This window comes from Pan paniscus, chromosome 5 (assembly GCF_029289425.2).
Source record: "Pan paniscus chromosome 5, NHGRI_mPanPan1-v2.0_pri, whole genome shotgun sequence".
In the NCBI taxonomy this organism is placed as follows: Eukaryota; Metazoa; Chordata; class Mammalia; order Primates; family Hominidae; genus Pan; species Pan paniscus.
This window is the reverse complement of record NC_073254.2, coordinates 84,179,740-84,200,765: the sequence shown is the minus strand read 5'-3', so window position 1 is coordinate 84,200,765 and position 21,026 is coordinate 84,179,740. Positions and strand designations below refer to the sequence as shown.

Sequence of the window (21,026 nt, the reverse complement as noted above, 5' to 3'; positions counted from 1 at the left end):
AATTTTTTCTTTCCAGTGTGCCATAAGTAGATTTTAGGTGCCTTGTCACAAAAAGAAAAGTAACCACATGAGATGATAGATGTGTTAATCTGCTTCGCTATAGTAACCATTTTACTATCTATATGTATCCCATAAATCATGTTGTAAATCTCAAATACACAAAAGAAAATTAATTCAAAAGAAGAAAAAAATCAAATTCTACTTTATAATTTAGAATAATCTCCCCAAATTTATGTTTAATTTTCCCCAGATTAATGACTTCGCATTGCCCCTAATATTCCTTGGGTGACAGTTCTGGTTTGAATTCTGTTGAAAACTCCAGCTTCATGTTCTCAGAGTAATTTTAGCTAAACTGAATGTCTTTGAGGTCTTTGAATTCCCACAGTTTCTGTTGCCTCTGCTCCCTATTTTATTTAAATTTATTCCAGGAACATGTATAATACGAGGATATGCATGGCAGTTTAGCACTTATCAATATATACTTCTTTCAATTTAAAGGGAAAAGACCATTTTTCACATGCTGGGAAATAGGTAGTTGACACATTTGAATAGATTTGAACAACCTGAAAAGCATATATAGTGAAAAAGTTTAAAAGTTGAGGACAGAGTGCTGAATAATATCACAGTTTAAGGGTGAGTATTGTGCTGGAAATGAAGAAAGGTACCCATTTAGAAAACAATAGCATTGTTATTACTTTCCAATTTTTCAAAGCTTTCAGACCATTATGAATTCAATGCAAACAACCCTTCTCTGTGATTTTTAACTTAATTATAATTTTGTCTCATTGTTAGAGTGTCAGGAGTACATTTTCTCCTTTTGACAATGCAAATAGAAATGATTAGTATAAAACGTGCGGTATAGTTAAACATTTCTCTAAGTTTACCAGACCTGTCATCCTATTGTTGCACATAATAGGTAACTCAGCTGGGATGGGCCATACATTAACTTGTTGATAAAACCATATAATATGTTTATACTTATGGTCAATTACAGTACTTTTTCACTTGATATGCTAACTTTACAGAAAATATAGTCAAATATAATTACCCACCCAAATGGAGCAGTCAATAGGTTATAAAGGAAGAAGGAATAATAGGTCTGGTCCATTAACATGAAATAAAATTAAAATAGTAGAATTAAATACATGTTTGGCCAAGATATTAAAGAGCTTTGAATCTAAAATAAAAATAAGAGAAAGGAATAAAAGAAGCAAAAAAATATTTTGTTTTAAATGGTAGATGGAAATATTTACATCTTTCACTCAGGTTCCCTATATGCTTGCTGCCAAAATAACCTTAGCATGTTAGCACTTACAACGAACTAAAGGTAAGGATTTAATCACCAGGAAGAAGAACACAATACTGCTAATAAAAACCAATATTTGCTCCATATTTACTGTTTAATTGCTAGACAGAACAAATGAAAGACAAAATTAACTTCAACTATTTAACGAATCGTTTATTTTTTTCTATTGGATTAATAACTTATTATGGACTCAGTATTTTACAGTTCATTCAATTTATTTGACCACTCCTCCAAAATAATACTCATATTGTCATTTTCATTAAAGAAATTTAATTGACTTTTGGTTAATATTCTAAATTGATCTGGACTTTATTAAAGTCAAGACTTTAATACATTTCCAGAACATTAGAGATGGTTGTTTGGGTAGCCCAGCCAAAATATTTTATACTCCAAGAATCTTTAGTATAGCTGTAGATTGAGTAGACTGGAGCATTTAATTACAGCATCTGTAGATCCCCATTGTAGCTTGACACAAGAATGACTGAATATGGCCTGTGAAGGCTGAAAAACTAATTGCTCCATTATCTGCACTCCAGTCTTTTTCACTTCACAAGCACTTAAAAATATATACTTAAATCTGCTTTCTAATTACAAGTTCCCATAACAGAGTGTCCCTATCCAGAAAACAGCATTATTACTCTGGCTTTCAACACACTTAAGCATTTTTATTTTGCTGAGTTTTGTTCTTCTTTGTTTACTTTCTTTTGTAAACATGTTTAATGGCTAATTACCATTTCAGCTTTTTATATTAATTACTACACATTTAGAGACATGTGTCTTTAAATCTCTAGCAGATAAGACATTTGCTTTGCTCAAACATTATTTTCATTTTACTTGTCTATACGTAGCTTTATCAGAATGACATTCTTAAGTACTTACTTTCTTGAGAATCAAGAAATAATTTATGACAAAGCCTTATCTTTTTTGCATTAGCTACCGAAAACTTTTCTATTTTAGAACAAAAGAGTAACAACTTATTTCTCAGCATCAATATATGACAGAAATATAAGGACGATTGTTTTAACAGTGATATATGCAACATTATTTTCCCCCAGAACTCCTTCATTTAATGAAATTCAATATGTGCAGGTTTCATTTTATGAATTATAAAGTCATCAACAATTTAGTTTGATGCCAGTAAATTCACATTTAAAAATCTGAATTGTGCATCATACTTTATTTTTAAATTGACAAATTAAAAATGTATATATGTAGCATTCAATGTGATGTTTTGATACATGTATACATTATGGAATGGCTAAATCAAGTTAATGAACACATGTATTACCTCACACACATTTTGAGGTGGTGAGAACACAAAATCTAATCTGTAAGTAATTTTTAAGTATATAATACATTGTTTTAAACTATAGTCATCATGTTGTACAGGGCATCTTGAATTAAATAAATTCTCCTAACTGAAATTTTGTATCCTTTTACCAATACCTCCTCTTGGATGAACCTGGAGGATATCATGTTAAGCCAGGCACAAAGAGACAAATACCGCATGATCCCACTTATGTGTGGAATCTAAAAAAAGATAAAGTCATAGAACCAGAGAGTTGAATCATACCTTTCTGTAGGTACTAGCATTAACTTCATACAGATTACAGTATCACTGATATATTAATAGGCAATATTAATATTAATAGGCAATTTGAGTATTGTGGTCTTTTCTACCCACTAAGAAAGCAGCCCTATTCCTGAAATGCACTTTGCTTCTTTAAATACTTCATTGGTAAGTAAGACACTGCCTCAATTTTGTCAGGAACAACATTTACATGGTAGGCAGTTATCTTCTCTTTACTTCCATTATATTTCATGGACATTAGTTTTAGAATTTAAAACTGCTGATTGGGTAAGGGTTGCCTTATTGGTTAGCACTGATTATAATATATTTTAAGGAAATAGTTATAACTATGTGAAAAAATAGCATTTTTCACATACCCAACCCCATTTAGTTCTGGGGGAAAGATGAGTAAGTGTGCTTAATCCCAGGTGTGTGTGTTTTTATGTGTGTGTGCATTTATGTATGTGCTTAATAATTACTTTTCTTATGTAGAAAGAAAATTTATACTTTGAGGCAGTATTTTATTTCATTTACTTTACACTCAAAACATAAAATCCCCTACTTAATACATTTTGTATATCAAGACAAATTTATACACAATTCATTTTTGGAAGTGCTGGGCATAGAGGGCTTTTAATAAAGAGTGCCTCAGAAAGCCATCATTGGCCATGACAATAGACACGTTAATGACAACAGTGCTTATTAGGAATGACTTCCTCATATCTTTTTGTTTTAATTAAAATAGAAAATTGTGGTATCCGAACATGGAAAATATGTATGCAGTCTGGATCCTGCTTTGCTACATGAAAAGCATGAGGTTTTGTTCAGGTATATTATAATAATTATATCAGGGAAAGTGAAAACTCATTTTTACATATTAAAATTTTTGTTCATTTCTGAAGAAAAATTAAGTCCACAGTAACAGAAAACAAAATAATACCCTTTCCTTCAAAAAGAAATATGTATTTGAAATTTATTTGCTAAGTTCAGTTCCTAAGACTAGAATTTGAAAGGGAGCCAGATTAAATCAAAGCCAACCACTTACGCCAGTGGATGAACACTTCATGGAAAAAGAATTGTATTAAGGGATTTATTTTCCACATTTATTTGTTTTTTAAAAAATGAAGAAAAAAGATTCTACAGATATCAAAAAATATACAGCATTAATAACATTTTGTATGAAAGCTATGCTATTTTTGGAGGATCTGTAATTTTAGTACTAGAAACTAACATGCATAAAAACACTGCATTATTCAGCTCTGCAGAAGTAATTACACCAAGATTTTTCTAATTGTTTTCTATTGTTCCCATAAATGGACTATATAATCACAATCTCCTTTTTGGACAAATAACTTTTTCCAGTATGTGCTTTAAAAAGTTATAACTGGTAATAAAACGTAACTTCTATAAATGGCAAAATGTTCGAACTAGGGTAAATTCTCAGAAAAACACTCAAATTCTCAGAAAAACACTCAAGGTGCCATATCTTACAATTTCATGTATTTGCTAAACAGTCACTGTATATATTCTTTACATTTTCAAACAAATTCATAATTGCATAAACTCATAAAGTTATGTATTATTATTATGCTACAAATTTTACTCAAAATGAAACAGTTATGAATCTAACCTAGTACAATAGTAGTCATCTACTTCTTATATAAAAAAGATAGACATCATTTTATCAAAATATATGTTCGTGCAAATAAGCATCTAATAGACAAAACTTGGACTATATCAACAGAAAGCCACAATTAGATCAAAAAATAGGTTATAGGTTATAGTTTGATCATTTTCTACACCAGGGGCCAGCAAATGTTTTCTATAGAGAACCAGATAGTAAATAATTTAGGATTTGCAAGCAAAGAGAATGTATACTCTGTACTTGCGTCTGAAGCAGCCATCCACCATACATAAATGAATGAGTATAGTCGTGTTTTTGAGAGGCACAAAACAGGTAAAGGCCTGGATAGTCTCCCACAGGACATATTTTGCTAACCTGTATCTATTGAATTCCAAACAAGTAAAGTTATCAAATTAGTGAATCAACTAAAAATTTACCAACTTAATCTAGTGATTTTAATGTGTCATTCTGGAGTTACATTGTTTATGTGTACTATTTTTCTTTCTTTGGGAAAAAGACTGTGGAATCACTAACAGGCTCAGAGCGAATTTAATCAGAAAACAAAGAGTTACTAAGTTTTACAAATAGAAATTATTTGTGCTTTTTTCATAGAAACTGAATTCATAAATGGATTATATATACACTTTTTCAAAAATTGTATTTATTCATAACAATAAAAAATTCAATTCTAGTGAGGTATTCAAGGAAAATCTTTCCTATTAGCATTCAAAGGTTAATTCTTAACAATGCTGGTTGCTGTAAAGAACAAAGTACCTTAACCTTAGTGGTGTAGCACAATAACAACTCATGAATTAATTTGTTTATCTCTCAGTATAATAGGGGTATTCCTGGTCCATGAACATCTTTTTATGTAAGAATTAGGGACCTATACTCTTCCATCTTCTGGCTTTTCTCTAGTTTTTCAGGCAACTCCAAGAAGAATGTAGAAGAAATGAAAAAGTTAAAAACTGTGAGATATTTTTATGAACCACATTGCAAGATAAAAACTACTATTGATTTTCTGTTGGTCAGAATTCATTCACGTGGTCTCATCTGTATACAAGATAATTAAGCCTGTGCCTAGGAGCAAAAGAAAAAGATAAACACGTAGCCATCTTCTGATATACCAGACATGTTTCCAGCTGAAAGATGTATAAGAATATAAACTGAATTAGAATGTATTTATGTCTAGGATAGGGTGTCTATAGTATAAATTTATGTGATGTGATTACCAGAAAAATATTATACATTATGAGGTACGTGCATTTTAAAATAATTTAACCTCGTTTTTGCTTTTTTGTTTTATGTATGTACAGTTCCATTGAACATGTTAATGTAGCATATAAAGCTAAGGCACTACCATTAACTGAAAAATCCTTTTCATTATAATTCATAGATTAAAATATTTAGTATTTAGTATATGAAGGTTAAAATATTTATGATTACCTAACATTTCTATTCATGCTTTCCAAATTCTGTTTTGTTGTAATGGAAAATATTTTGGTTTGGTTTTGGTTTTAGGTTTTCTTTTGTTACGGTTTTTTGTTTATTGTATAGATGGGGTCTCACTTTGTCACTCAGGCTGGGCTGCAGTGGCACAATAATAATTCACAGAAGCCTCACCCTTATGGGGTCAACCAATCCTCCTGCTTCAGCTTCCTGAGTAGCTAGGACCACAAGCATGCCACCACAACTGGCTCATTTTTCCTTTCTATTTTTTAGAGACAGGGATTTGCTATGTTGGCCAGGCTGGTCTAGAACTTCTGGCTTCAAGCAATCCTTTTGCCTCAACCTCTCAATGTGCAGGGGCTACAGGTGTGAGCCACTATATCCAGCCTAATGTAAAATATTTTGAATCAGAAATTATTTGCAATTGTTTATTTGTAAATTAAACTTTTGTTTTAGAGTAGTTGTAGATTTACAGAATAGTTGCAAGGATAGTACAGAGAGGTCCTGTATACTCCACAACAAGTTTCCCCTGTATTAATATCCTATGCTACTATGGTACATTTGTCACAACAAATGAACCAATATTGATGTTATTAGCTAATGTCTGTACTTTATTTGTATTTCCTTAGTTTTAAGCTGATGTCTTTTTTTCCGTTCCAATATCTCTTCCAAGATATCATATTACTTTTAGAAATAATATTTCCTTAGGCTTCTCTTGGCTTTGAAAGTTTCTCAGACTTTTCTTGCTTTTGATGACCTTAACAGATTTGAGAAATTCTAGTCAAGTATTTTTTAGAATGTCTGTCGATTGGGATTTGTCTGATAATTTTTTGATGACCAGACTCAGAAAATGTACTTTTGAAAGGAAGATGAGAGACAAAAAGTGCCATTCTCATCATTTCATATCAAAAGTTTAGGTTATTAACATGGCTGTGTATGTTGATGTTAACCTTGATCCTGTAGCTCAGGTAGCAATTGTCAGACTTCTCCACTGTAAAGCTGCTCTTCCCTCCACGACCCCCTTTTTACATGCCATACTCTTTGAAAGCCACTCACTATCTGCTGTCCAAATTTAAGGGGTGGGGAGTTTTGTTCCACTTCATTAAGTTCAAAGTACCTACATAAATTATTTGGGATTATTGCACAAAAAGATGCGTCTATTACTTCTCATTTATTCATTCAATCATACATTTCCATTAGTATGGACTCTTACATATTTATATTTTGGGTACCAGCCAATATTCCTTTATTTTGGTGCTCAAATCATTCTAGCTTTGATCATTGGGAGCTCCTTCCATTGGCTCTCTTTGACTTAATCTCAGAATTTTGTGTTTAAGTACTTCCACATTTTCTGGCATTACAATATTATTCATGCTATATTCCATGCTTTAGTCCTAAAATTAGCTAGATCTCTAAGGAGATTTGATTTTTTAAATTGAAGAATGTATGAAAATCCAAAATCTGGGCACTAGAAAAACAGCTATTTTTTAAATGAAGTCTACCAGCCTGGGCAACACGGTGAAACCCTGTCTCTACAAAAATACAAAAACTACCCTGATATGCTGGCATGCACCTGTAGTCCTATCTACTTAGGGGACTAAGGGGAGGATCACTTAAGCCCAGGACGCAGAGGCTGCAGTGAGATATGATAGCACCACTGCACCCCAACCTTGTTGACAGAGTGAGATCCTCTCTCAAAAAATAAAAAATGAAGTCTAATATTTTTACCGAGATTACTTAGGCCATTCCCTCTGTATCTTTAAAGATGTATGATTAAATAAGTATGAATTGATATCCCACCTACCCAAGCATGATAAAATAGTGTCTATTATATAAATATTACATATTTGTTAGAACATTGTTGGAAATTATAATTAAACAATTATTATTAATTTTTGGCAGACATTGTGGTATTTAAATAACATTTCTCATTTAAATTACATTCAACTAAATGAGCTAGATATATTCTTATTGTCATTTAACAGTGAGAAAGTTATAACTTAATGTGTTTAAATGGATGTAAAAATATTTGAAGTGAGGCATACAATCTTACATTTTTCATAAGTAATTATAAGATACTTTTTTAAGGTAAATAGGTATAACATTAAAAAAATCTAAATTAATTTTATTTAGTTGAACAGTTTCAAATTTCTTAGCTTAGAAAGAGATACTAAAGTTCAAGGAAGTACTCAATGAATTAGTATCTATATACTAGTTGCAATAATATATTAACATATTTATAAGGCAAAGCAAGGATTTGTTTAGTTTATGGAGAAAAAATACAATTCCTGAACTGAAGTTGAAGAATTACCATCAAAGTTGAACACTGAAAAATTAAACAGATGATTAGTTTAGAAAGAAAAAGAGAAAACTTGACAATTTCATAAGAAATTAAATAATACAGAAGAATATTTCAAATATAACATGCTAGGCTGGTAATATATTCCTTCCTTACTTTTTTATTGTATCTTTTGGTTTCATTGGTGACCTTTCAAATAGAAAAATAAGAAACTCAACTATTTTAGTGTGTATGTAAACAAAACTAATTTCACTCTAGTTTCTGCCTAAGGAATAATTGGTTGGTCACTTTAGAAGCTGACTTTAAGAAAATGAAGGACTAATAATGTTGTTGGAAGACTGAAATGAGTTCAGACAAGAGACAGAAGTGCTTTTTAAAGTTAATTATGTTTGCTTTTCCTTATCCCTTGGTGTTCATTACCTTTACATGGAGGCACACGCTGGCAGAAGTAATTACCAGGCTGGTCAATGCAGGTGGCTCCATTTTTGCAGGGATGTGAAGCACATTCATCTATATCAATTTCACATTGCGTACCTTTGGAAAATAGGAAAAAAAAAATGTTAAGTGTTAACAAGACAGGCATGTATCAAGTCGTAATTCTTAAATTTGCACAAGCCTTTAATCCACTTAGGATGACATCTGAAACCAAATTTATTAGATAAGAATGCCACATATATTACTAGCAGAACCCGTTTATTTCACCTTGCTACAAACTGTAGTAACTTCTCTTAGAATTACTAAAAGGACACTAATCTCTTCTGAGTTTGTAGGCATGCAAAATCTCTTTAGATGTGAACTAATTTATCTTTTGCTAGAGAGTCTAGAGATGGTGCAGATATTTCAGGTTACTGAAATGCAGATCAAATGTTAGGTGAAAGGAAATAAAAAAGGAACGAAAAGAAAATATTGGTGAATCAATAACATCCTGATGTATGTCCCTGAGGGCTGAATGTTATTTGTTTGTTTGTTTGTTTTGGAGAGGGAATCTCGCTCTGTCTCCCAGGCTGTAGTGCAGTGGTGCGGTCTCGGATCACTGCAACCTCTGCCTCCCGGGTTCAAGAAATTATCCAGTCTCAGCCTCCTGAGTAGCTGGAATTACAGGCACACACCACCATGCCAGGCTAATTTTTGTATTTTTAGTAGAGACAGGGCTTCGCCATATCGGTCAGGCTGATGTCGAAATCCTGACTTCAGGAGATCCACCCACTTTGGCCTCCCAAAGCGCAGGAATTACAGACATGGGCCACTGAGCCTGGCCCTAAATGTTCTTTATAAGGTACAGTTATCGAGTGCTATTTACTAATAAAGCCATGGGTAATGGGTAGATGCATTTCAATCTACTCATGATCTTTGTAGATATAATATTATGGTGCCAGGGTGATGAATTGCTTTTTTTTCTAGTAATTTTACAACGTAAGCCTATATGGAAAGAAAAGAAATAAATGTCCATTAACTATATAGTCTTAGCATTTTCTTTAAACTGTTGTCCAGTTCATATTTTCATTCATCCTCCACCTAGAACTTGTGTTGCTAAAGCTGACCTTTCTTATTATACCACTTAGATTGCTTGTTAATTTCCCAACAGTTGAAAATCATAGCCTCAACTGACACTGAATTGATTTTTATCACTTATGACAGCTAATTTTCTTACCAATTTATAACAATAATAGAAAATTGACATTGACACAATGCAAATTATTAGCAAATTATTTGAATGAAAACATTCCTTCTTTTTTTAAAAAAATTCTGTAAAACAGTAACATGAATTTAGAAAGAAGAAAACCTACATCAAATTAATCTAATAGGAATCAACGTACTGGACTAAATAGAAAATATCACTATTATCACTGACAAAATGAAATATTTAGTGAACACCTGACACTAGAACTTCAGGGTAAGCTGAGAAAAAAGGTGAATATTAAAAAGAATTATGTGAGTGAATGAAAACTTTTTAAACCTTAAATATATTAGTTTTTTTAATGAGATAATTTGATTTTGTGGAAATTGAGAACCCTATTGTCAAAGCAAAAGTTTAACCAGAAAAAAAGTTAAACAATCAAGAAAGGTTTTATTGAAGGCTATTGCAATGAAGGAGAGAAGCCAAAAATCAGTCTGAGTTTGACTCCATTGTAACAATGGTTGAGAGTTTTTAAGAGCTGGGGTGAGAGAGCTCATAGGTCATATGCATTTGCTATTTAGCCTTAACAAAAAGAAAATTAGATTTGTTTTTCAATCTTCAAGTTAGGAGGTAGTATTACAACTTGGATCAAGGTGCATACCAAAGTTAGTCTCCTACCCTCCTACAGAGACTGGGAGATACAGATGCTATCTTCCTTACACTTCAAAGGGATGGCTCCCAGGTCCTTGAGAAAGACAGTCTTGGGTTCCTAAATGAACAAGAGGCTTTTAAAGATATTTATACCCCAAAGAGGCAAAGAAAGAATTTATAATTATTGGGTTCTGAAGTAAATTCTCTAAGAAAATGAAGGGGAGGGACTTCTGTGGTTAGATCATTTAGATCCTGTAAAGAGGTAACAAGAGAAGCACCTCAGGAAGAAACCTGTTTAAGTTTAGTCACACTGAGGGAACCTGTTTGTCTTGTGACAAATACACTTCGTGGAGATTCCTACAGTCCTCAAGTTCCCAAAGACTGGAAGGAGGAAAGAAATAATGAAATATTAATTTATAATATTAACATGATACTCTTCTAAATTTCTGGTGAAGTTGGAGAAACATGGGTCACATTCCTGCACACAGGGGAATCAATCACCCTGTCCCTCTCTAGGTTACTATTCTTAAATATGTCTCTGTGTCTTCTGATCCCAGCTTCCCCTTATCAACCTGAACGTCACACTGCCATGAGCTTGTATTTCTAAAAGACAAATGTGATGAAATAGCTAACAATTTCAGACTTCAATTTCTTTCCACCCCTCATCCGTATTTCCCAAACTAATCTATTAGAGCAATCCTAACTAATGAGGATAAAGAATTTATGATCTTAGACATCAGGAGGATTTGACAAGACACCTACAAGGAAGGCTTTTTTTTTTTTTCAAATTTGACACTTTAAATTCATGCAAATCTTGGATTTTGCATCATATTTTATCCTCATTAATATATAACACATTCTACAACACAATACATATACACCCATAGGGAAACTTGACAGTCCAAGATGATTCTACAATCACTGTTGTGACTTTCATGAAGCTTTAAATTCATCCCCTAAAGTACAGTGTGCTTTAGCAAGAGAAATACAAATTTAGAGGATGATGTAAAAAACTCACAGCATAGTTTACAGGAACATCATGGTCTGTACCTAGCCTTCCTTCTTGGTCTTCTCTCTCTTATCCTTCCCTGTTTCTTGTTCACCCTCTTACCCAAGTAACCACAATGAATTTTTAAATGCCTGTGATTTTGCCTGGGAATACCTGGTTTCCTTTTAAAACCTGGATCATCTCAGGTATCCTCTGCCTATTCTTTCCGGGTACAGGTTAGCACAACACTTTTCTAGTGTTTACACCTTCTTCTGCGGTCAGTTGCATATATAAATACATATATATATACACACAAACATATATATGTAATTTCTTTAAAATGTATGCTTATGAAAATATCTTCTAGTATCCATGGCTCTTAGAATAGCTACTGTCTGATATTAGTGCTCAAAAACCATTTGTTAAATGAATGAAAAATTAACAGACTAAATGCAGAAAAATGCCAATGATACTGTATCTGTAAAGGACAGGTAATCATTTTCAATCCTGTTTAGGACAAATCATTAACAAAATAATAAAATTCCAAATGATGTAATAAATATCATAAAGATTGCCAGAAACAGATTTTGCGACTGACTCTTCAATTTCAGAGTGTGTTCCACATGATTTGGCAACAATAGGCCACATTTAAGGTGTACATGTATATAATTTTAGAGCTTTTATTGCCAAAATGTAGATTGAATTTAAATGAGATTTCAATTTGATTCAGTGAGCTGTAGTAAAATTTCCACTTATTTGACAAATAAATTAATAAGCATAAGTAGTTTGAACACATTCAATAAAATAGCATTCATGTATCCTTTTCAAAAGTTTCTGGGCAGACAAATTAAACAAGCATTCTACGTCTCATTATTTTAAAATAGACTTTAATTTTTAAATAGTTTTAGGTTCACAGCAATATTAAGCAGAGGGTACAAAGATTTCCCATATACTCACTCCACACATGCGTAATCTCTCCCATTATCGACATCCCCCACCAGACTGGAGACATTTGTGACAACTGATGAACGTACATTGACTATCAGACACTTCATTTTAAAATAAGTTTCATGTGTTAATTTCTAAATAATCATATTTTTTCTTCCTCATGTATTTCTAGGTCTATGTTTCAATTCCACCTAACACACACACATACACACACACACATACACATTTAAATTAGTTTTCCTTTTAATTGTTTAATTGAATTTTAATCTGTTACTTAATGATATTTACTTCCATCATATTCCTCAATTGCTTGCACCATCTGGGCTAAATCACACTGTGATCGTTTTCTCCTCATAGGAACCATCATGTAGGAATCATCCATTGACCAAAAAGCAATCCAAATAATTAGAGTTCTGTTTCATGCATAGTATCTCAAACATTCTATGCTTTCTTTACTCTGGGTTTTCTGTTTCTTCTTACTCTTTTTTTTTTGTGGTTTGTCCTAAATCCTGAATTTGCTTCCTGTTTTCTCCCGTCCATTGGATGTCACCTTTATTTTTGTTTATTCATTCTTTCATTTGAAATTATATTTTTCTACCTATTCATGTAATTGAAACCATCAACTGATTTACAGAAACCTCAACCGTATCATGCCCTCTACATGACAGACTCCCAAATCAAAATTTCTCCAGTCCCAGGAACTCCTGGCTTCAATGCCTAATTAAATATTAGTTGACAACACCACTTGGATATATTCTAGGCATCTCAAATTCAACATGGGCAAACAAAACTCTCTAAGCAGCTCTAACTTCCTTATTAACCATGATAAATAACAAAACCCAAGAGTTATTCTTTATTGTTCCTCACCCTCCCTGAATTATTAGTAAATCTTTGCAACTTTATGTCTAAAAATGTCCCAAACGTGTCTATTTATCTCCACCTCTATTACCAATATCTAGTCTAAGTATCCCCATCCCCAATGAGAACAAGAGTTGTTTTAACTGTTTTTCTGCTTTCACTCTTACTCTAATGCAGTGCACAACACATCCAGAGTAATTTTTTTAAGTGTAATATAATTAGGAAATACAAATCCAGTAAGAAAGTTAATGGCAGTACTCCAAACTCCTTACCTTATATGATAAGGCCCTGAAAACCTTTGAGTTTAGAACACATAGTAATCCTTTCTTGCTCACTTATTTTCCAGCCACACTGAACTTCTTTAGATTATTTTACCAAACCCAATTTTACCTGAGGGTCTTGCTCTAACAACTTCTATCACTGGAAAGTCTTCTCTGGAGGATAACTCATTCTTATCCAGTTTTGGTGTAAATGGAAACTGCTTAAAGAAGATTATCTTTACTATCCAGTAACTCCTCTCACATCACCGTCTTTTACTTTGCTTTATAAAACTTATTACACACATAGACATGCATGTATATGGGTATGAGTTTGTGTATTTCTTACTTTTGCTTGGTTTTCCTCCCACTTGAAAATTAGCACACAATAGCAAGTACCTTCTTTTCCATCCTTAGCTGTTGGAAAATAGTTGACAAAATAGTTCACAGCACAAAGTTGGGCCACATTAAATATTTTAAATGAATTAATGTATTCTTGGAAGTCAGAGTCCATTATTAGTATATGAAAATTACATAGAAATGCAACTCTGTTTATATAAGAAAAAGAAAAAATAGAATTATAAGAACTTAATTTACATATTTTACAATTTTCTGAAATTATATGTAAATGTCTTTCAATCTTAAATATTTATGAATATCATTATTAAATCTGGTTATTAATGTAGAGGTGGAAGCTATTGCTTATCCTACTGAACTTGTTTGATCACCATCAAATTCCTTTTTACACATATTTTGGTTTGTGGAATGTATTATAAACTACATGTATTCTAAACAAAAGTCTTACTTTAACATAAAAATCTCACTGTATAGCATGTTATATGAGATTTCTTCTTTAGTAGAAAAGAAAAAGTTAGGCACTAAGTACTATTACTGTGGGAGAACTAGAGCATAGAGTATGGTCAGAAAAATGCAGGGAAATGTCCCATAATTTCAAATCAAGTCACAGCAGTAGCTCTTTCACTTACAACCCAGGTCAGAATAATGGCCAAAAGGTGTCTGATCCAAGGAGTTTGGGAGAAAGTCAATACTTTCACCAATGATGTAATTAAATGAGGTAGAAATCTAAAGTTAAAGGAAATGTCTTTTCTCTTCCATGCTTAGTTTTCATTCAGAGTAACTTTGCCTTAAAACTCTTGTCCTTCTGTTATTCAAATTTTTTTCTTCCCAAAAATGGCACAAAGAGTTATCTAAATGGTGAGAAATCGCCATTGGCTCAAAGTTGTTAGTTTACAGTACAGCTAAATTTTCAAAGTTGGCAGAAGAGTAAATCACTGTCTCTTGCCTTCCTCACTGGTACTGATAGAAGCCAATAGTCTAAGTACTCTGCTCTGCAGACTGGACATACTCATTTGGATTTTACACTAAGCTATAACCTCCTAGAGTTTATTATTAACGTAATACTTTGTTGGATGGGAGAATTTTACACTAAGCTATACACTAATACTTTACACTAAGCTATATACTAATGCTCTGCTATATACTAATACTGCTATATAGTAACATACTTTGCTACATACTAATATACTATATATAGCATATTATATGTTGCATATTATACAGTATATAGTATATATAACATATATAATATATATAATATATAGTATATACAGTATACTATATAACATATATAATATATATAATATATAGTATATACAGTATACTATATATCATATACTATATATGATATATATATCATATATAGTATAGTATATATCATATACTATATATGATATATATATCATATATAGTATACTATTCTTCTCTTTATTTTTTTGTGGATTGTCCTAAGTCCTGAATTTGCTATATATCATATAGTATATGATATATCATATATACTATATACCATATACCATATATCATATATACTATATACTGTATACAATGATATATAGTATATGATATATACTATATATAATATATAATATAGTATAATATATGTACTATATACTAATATACTCTGCTATATACTATATATATGTACTATAAAAGTTATATACTATATAGCTATATACTAATAGCTATATACTAATATCAGTACTTTGTTGGATGGAAGAATATGATTTATATTATGGTTCAAACTCAGGCAGAGAAAAAGAATGCTATTTCTTGGTTCAAACACTCACAGACCCAATAGGTCTAAGTGTGGTCTGTGTTTCTGTAATACCAGAAGTGGACTTTCCCTCTATTCCCTCCTCAGGTAGAATCTAGAACCGTTATAGATCTCTGGAGATAAATTGGAAAAATTGTATATGCAAACCTTGGACTGAAAGATGGGAAGTGAGTACCTAAGATCTTAGTTAAAGGAGCTGAATAGTCAGGATGGCCCTGGAAGGTGAGTCTCACAGAAAGGCTGATCCTTAATTTTAATGTTCACCTCTAGAGCTCACTGCAAACCCAGACACTAGGCATGGAAGTGGCAAGCTGACTTGAGATCTGATTCTTTGTGTGAGTAAGCCACCAGGAAACGCCTAGGCCTCTTTCTTTGTGACAACAATCTAGGCGTGCTGAGCCTTCAGGTGTCTAATAACATGATGGGGAACATGAGTTTATAGAGCAGGTGTCAATTAATAGGCATGTATTAAAATTTGGGGTGACATAATAAAATCATCACAGGACCTGTCTTATAAATTGAAAATTTTCTCACAACTGTGATACAGTTTGTTGACTAGACATACTTACTTCCCAGATGATAATCTGCTAATGGCTTTAGGCCAACTAAATTTTTCAGTGTTGAAAAACAAATCACAGGATTTACTTAAAAGTGATTTGTCTGGGAAAAAAACAATTTTTTTTTTTTTTTTTTTTTTGAGACGGAGTCTCGCTCTGTCCCCCAGGCTGGAGTGCAGTGGCGCGATCTCTGCTCACTGCAAGCTCCACCTCCCAGGTTCACGCCATTCTCCTGCCTCAGCCTCCAGGGTAGCTGGGACTACAGGTGCCCACCACCACGCCTGGCTATTTTTTTTTTTTTTTAATTTCTAGTAGAGACGGGGTTTCACAGCATTAGCCAGATGGTCTCAATTCCTGACCTGTGATCTGCCCGCCTTGGCCTCCCAAAGTGCTGGGATTACAGGCGTGAGCCACCACACCTGGCCAGAAAGCAACATCTTTTCAATGGGAATACACAAGATCAGATTTATAGTAATTCTTCTTCACACTATTGCCACACATGCCTAGGAAACTTTTATAGCTGGCAGTTGGCCTTGTAAATTAATACGTTTGACAGTGCACAGAAGAATGTGTCACATGTATTTGTTTTCAATCCCCACACTTACTACCTTATGGTTTTCCTATGGTCCTTGCTATTAGAACCTATCCAATAAATGTAAATTTCATTGGCTGTCTACATTATTTACAGATATCTACAATTGAATGGCCCTCCTGCAAAATAAGCATATTGACTGCCTTCAGTTTTTGTTCAAACATCTCGGTTTAATTAGTTCAATGACAACCATAAAGATAAAGAGGCTAGGGACATCATTGCTTGTTGATGGGCATGGCATTTTCAAAGCCACAGCATCTGAGCCTGGCCAAGCCTTTTCATTCTGGATCCCACAGAGATTCCTCATATCAGTAAATGGTTAATAAAATAATCTCAATTTATTAAACATTACCACTTGCCACTGTCCAAACATGTATATTGTTACTAGAATTGATAAGATGAAGCCAGTGAAATTACATAAATTTCTTAAAGCTGTGAGTCATGTAAAAATTATCTTTGATTGTACCTTTAGCAATTTTGAACCTATTTCCAGGTTATGTACAATTGGTAATAACAAGATTACTCTTGGCAATTATACACTTGCAGATTTCCTAATAGTCTCAGGTGAAATAACAATATGGAAACCCATTTTCCTATAATGCTCAGTCTCATAAATGAATACTTTTTTGTATAATGAAGCAGGAGTTTATTAGGCATGTCATCAGAGTTGAAAGAAAAAGTACAACAGACCTGTTTCATGGTACAGTAGACTTTATATCACAGAGTTCTTCAGAAAGAAGATATTAGATTTATAGAAATAATCTTGTCTCAGTTTTTAGTCAAAATTACAACATATTCAAAAGACTGAATACAAATTGATTCAAACTTGAATTCATTAGGGAAGCTACCTAAATTGGTTAGATTTTATGCTTTCAAATGAGTTCCTTTCTTAGTAGACATTTGCTAATCATGCACTAATCTCACTGCAGTGAAAGTAATTAATTCACAAATAGTTACATATTGCATTGTGAAGATACTAATGATATACTGTGCATGTAATAATTGGGAAATGGGCTATAAAATATCTGCTTAACAATATCAAATGGGACTGGTCATTTAAATGTGATATGTAATATTTAGCATATAGAATTATTATTCCTGAAACGATGGAGGAGAGAAAGTTCATGCTCTTTTATTAATTCTACTTCTAATCAGCTTAGGAAAATGGCCTTGTTAGGAGGAAAATGGCAATATACTTTCAAGAATTAAGATATCTGCTAATCTTAATAATCTGTGTCTGTTGGATCAAACTAAAGAAAAGAACTAGAGAGTGAGAAAGAGAGAAAGTTAATTATATCCCCAAAGGGACAAAGAGACATGTATGTGGAGAATTCAATTGGAAATTTCCATTTCCAAACTAACCCAAAGTCCTGCAGCAGGTCATTTTTAAAATCAGGCTTAAAATACATATGTCTACACCCAAGAACAGGATATTCTTTCTGAATAGCTGGACATAATTAAATGATTATTCTTCCTTAGTCCCTAAAAATTGGAGTCTAACACAAACAATAAAAGATAAAAAAATTTAATGAAATCTAAGATGCCACAGATTGCTCAATTCATCACAAAATTGACAAACACACCATTAATTATTGGCTCTCTGGTTTTAGATATGATGTGAAGAAATACAATAAGTGTGCTTTAGAATGTATAAAATATTGTCAAAGCCAGAAATCAATGGGAGTATCAGTTGGGGGTCCAGAGAGGAGACAGGAATTACATTAGTAATTTGAACAGGAAAAATTCTTATACATAATTATTAACTAGAAAACATAATTAACTACTAGGAGGAGTAAAGAGACACCTAAAAAATAGAAGAATTTGGGCTTTCCTAATATTTGCAAGTAATGTCTCCCATTGCATAAAGTTGTCCACTCATGGACAGGATAACGCAAAAGTATCATGGCAGTGAGAAGACCCTCCTACCAAACTCGCCATGTTTTTAAAAAATATTGTTTCCTGTTTTTAATAATTTTAATATCTTCTGTTATTTACATGTTATATAATGAGCATAGAGTCAACTAATAATTTAATTACAGTTTCAGTAAGGGATATGCTTATTAAAGAGGCAGATATTAATTCTATCACATGCTAGCAGGTTAATAGTGTGAAGGTAGGGTTAATATCCTCAGGTCACACTGCTACTTCCTGGACATTAATTCCTATTCATATAAAAATCACTGTATTGCAAAGTCTAATGACAATTTTTGACGTTATCTTCTATGCCCTCATTGCGTTTCTCCTTCTCTTAGAAGCTCTTCCTCTTATACTAAAGATTTTATTGCCTGAGAGATTTTTCAAACCTATTTCTGTCATCTTGGCTAATGCCAACATGCATTTAGAGCACCCATGAAATCAGTGCATTTCTCATTTTCTCAACATTCTAGTTTCCAGTGGAGTCGAATGTTAAGGAAATCCATTTCACATCAGTCACACCCTCCCATGGCTAATCCAAGGATATTGCCCTCACTGTTCTCTCAAACAATGAATACAAACATTTTGCTGACATATTATTATTCAGTTAATCAAGTGTGACCTCCATCACCTATCCTTGTTGCCCATTCTCAATTTCTCCCATTACACTTTTACTTTGACCTTCAGGCCTTTGTACTATTTTTTCTTCTATTCCATGAGGCCACTCTTTTGCAAATATTTTCACTCCTTTGATTTTTTTTTAGTGATATCAGGAAAGCAGAGAGTAGTCATAGATTCTCACCTCTGTGTCTATGTACCAACATGTGAGTTCCAGGTGGGACTAGATATTAATCCCCCTAGCCCTAGCCCAGGACATAGAAACTGGCCAATACCAGTTTCTAGGTATCATAGGCCAGCTAGCTCTGGCTTCAAGAAGGCTTGTAAGTATGTAACAGATGTCAGAAAATGTTACCAATTTTTACTTGTGCTCTGATGTTAAAAAAAATTGTTGGCAAGCAATTCTTTGAATTAATGCAATAATTGTTTGCTTATGTTCAACTCTACTCATAAGCCATGCTCTGCAGTATCTCTTAAATTCTTATGCTATTTATAAACCCTTCTTAGATACCTTAGTACACCTTTAAATTTCTCTGCACTCCTCTAATATCTAATCTTGCTAAAATACATCATCCTTTCAAGAGATGATTTAAATTTTTACCTCACAGAGACAATAGAAGGCAGAAGAGAAGCACTCCATCAAATTTAGGACTCGTAATCTTCATGTTTACACACATTTTCTCCTACATTTTTGGTACTCTCTTTTTCTTTCCGAAAATAAATGTGATATTACTCCTACACATGTGGTTGTTACTCAAGCTTGAAGTTTTGGGGGATTCAGTATCTCCTTCCTCATCTCTTGCATCTTCAAACTTCTGCTTTTACTGTCTTCTTTGATCAGCATTTAAAATTATTCTAGCCTTTTCTACCTTAAAAGAAAAGAGAAAACTTTCATCTTACATCATCCTCATTCTTTCTCTCTTCTTTCCTTTGATGCCAACTTCCTTTAAAGATTTAACTTATACTCATTTTCTCCATTTCCTTAAGTCAACTCAATTTCAGTCACAGAACAAGTGACTTCTGCCTTTCCCTCTACAGAAATTGCTTTTTGCCATTGTTACAGGACGTCATTAAAGGTAAATCCAAACTGCGATCTTTTGGTCCCCATCTTACAAAATCTCGAGATGACATTGTTTATTGTGGATGTCTCTTAAGTGCACTCCTCTCAGCTACACTTCTCACTGTTTTTTATCCTTTACTTTGTGTGTCTCTCGACGTAGCTTCTGTGGTTTTTCTACTCGTATCTTAATTATTGACATGCCTCAGCTTTGGTCATGGGCTCTCTTTCTCCTCTCAATTTGTATACATACCTGAGTAAACTCATACATTATACTGGTTTTAATTTTTATTTTTTAGATGATTGACTCCAAGTTTACATCCTTAGCTCAGATGTTTCTTCTGTGCTTCAAAATCTCTCCTTCAACTGAAATATCTGAACAGCTATTGAAAGGTAATTTGGGAAGCCCATAAAATAGTCAGATTTATATTTTCCAATATAAAACATTATCTTTCTCCCAAATCTTTGATTTCTAATCCTGTTTTTCAGTAAATAACACCAAGTCTATATAGATGCTCCTGTCAGAAAACTGATGTTTCTTTTCAGAACCTCACTTTCACTAATTAAACTCAAGTGATACACACGTCCT

General features: G+C 32.9%; 1 protein-coding gene across 1 annotated transcript in view; it reads right to left on the bottom strand.

Annotated features, from left to right (window-relative positions):
* The window catches only part of LOC117978454 (protein eyes shut homolog), a 208,829-nt gene extending 199,893 nt beyond the window's left edge, over positions 1 to 8,936 (bottom strand). The window contains exon 1 of the mRNA XM_055113767.2: positions 8,669 to 8,936. The gene's annotated coding sequence lies outside the window, so the exon portion shown is untranslated. The remainder of the gene's footprint in view (positions 1 to 8,668) is intronic.
* Between the last annotated feature and the right edge of the window lie 12,090 nt (positions 8,937 to 21,026).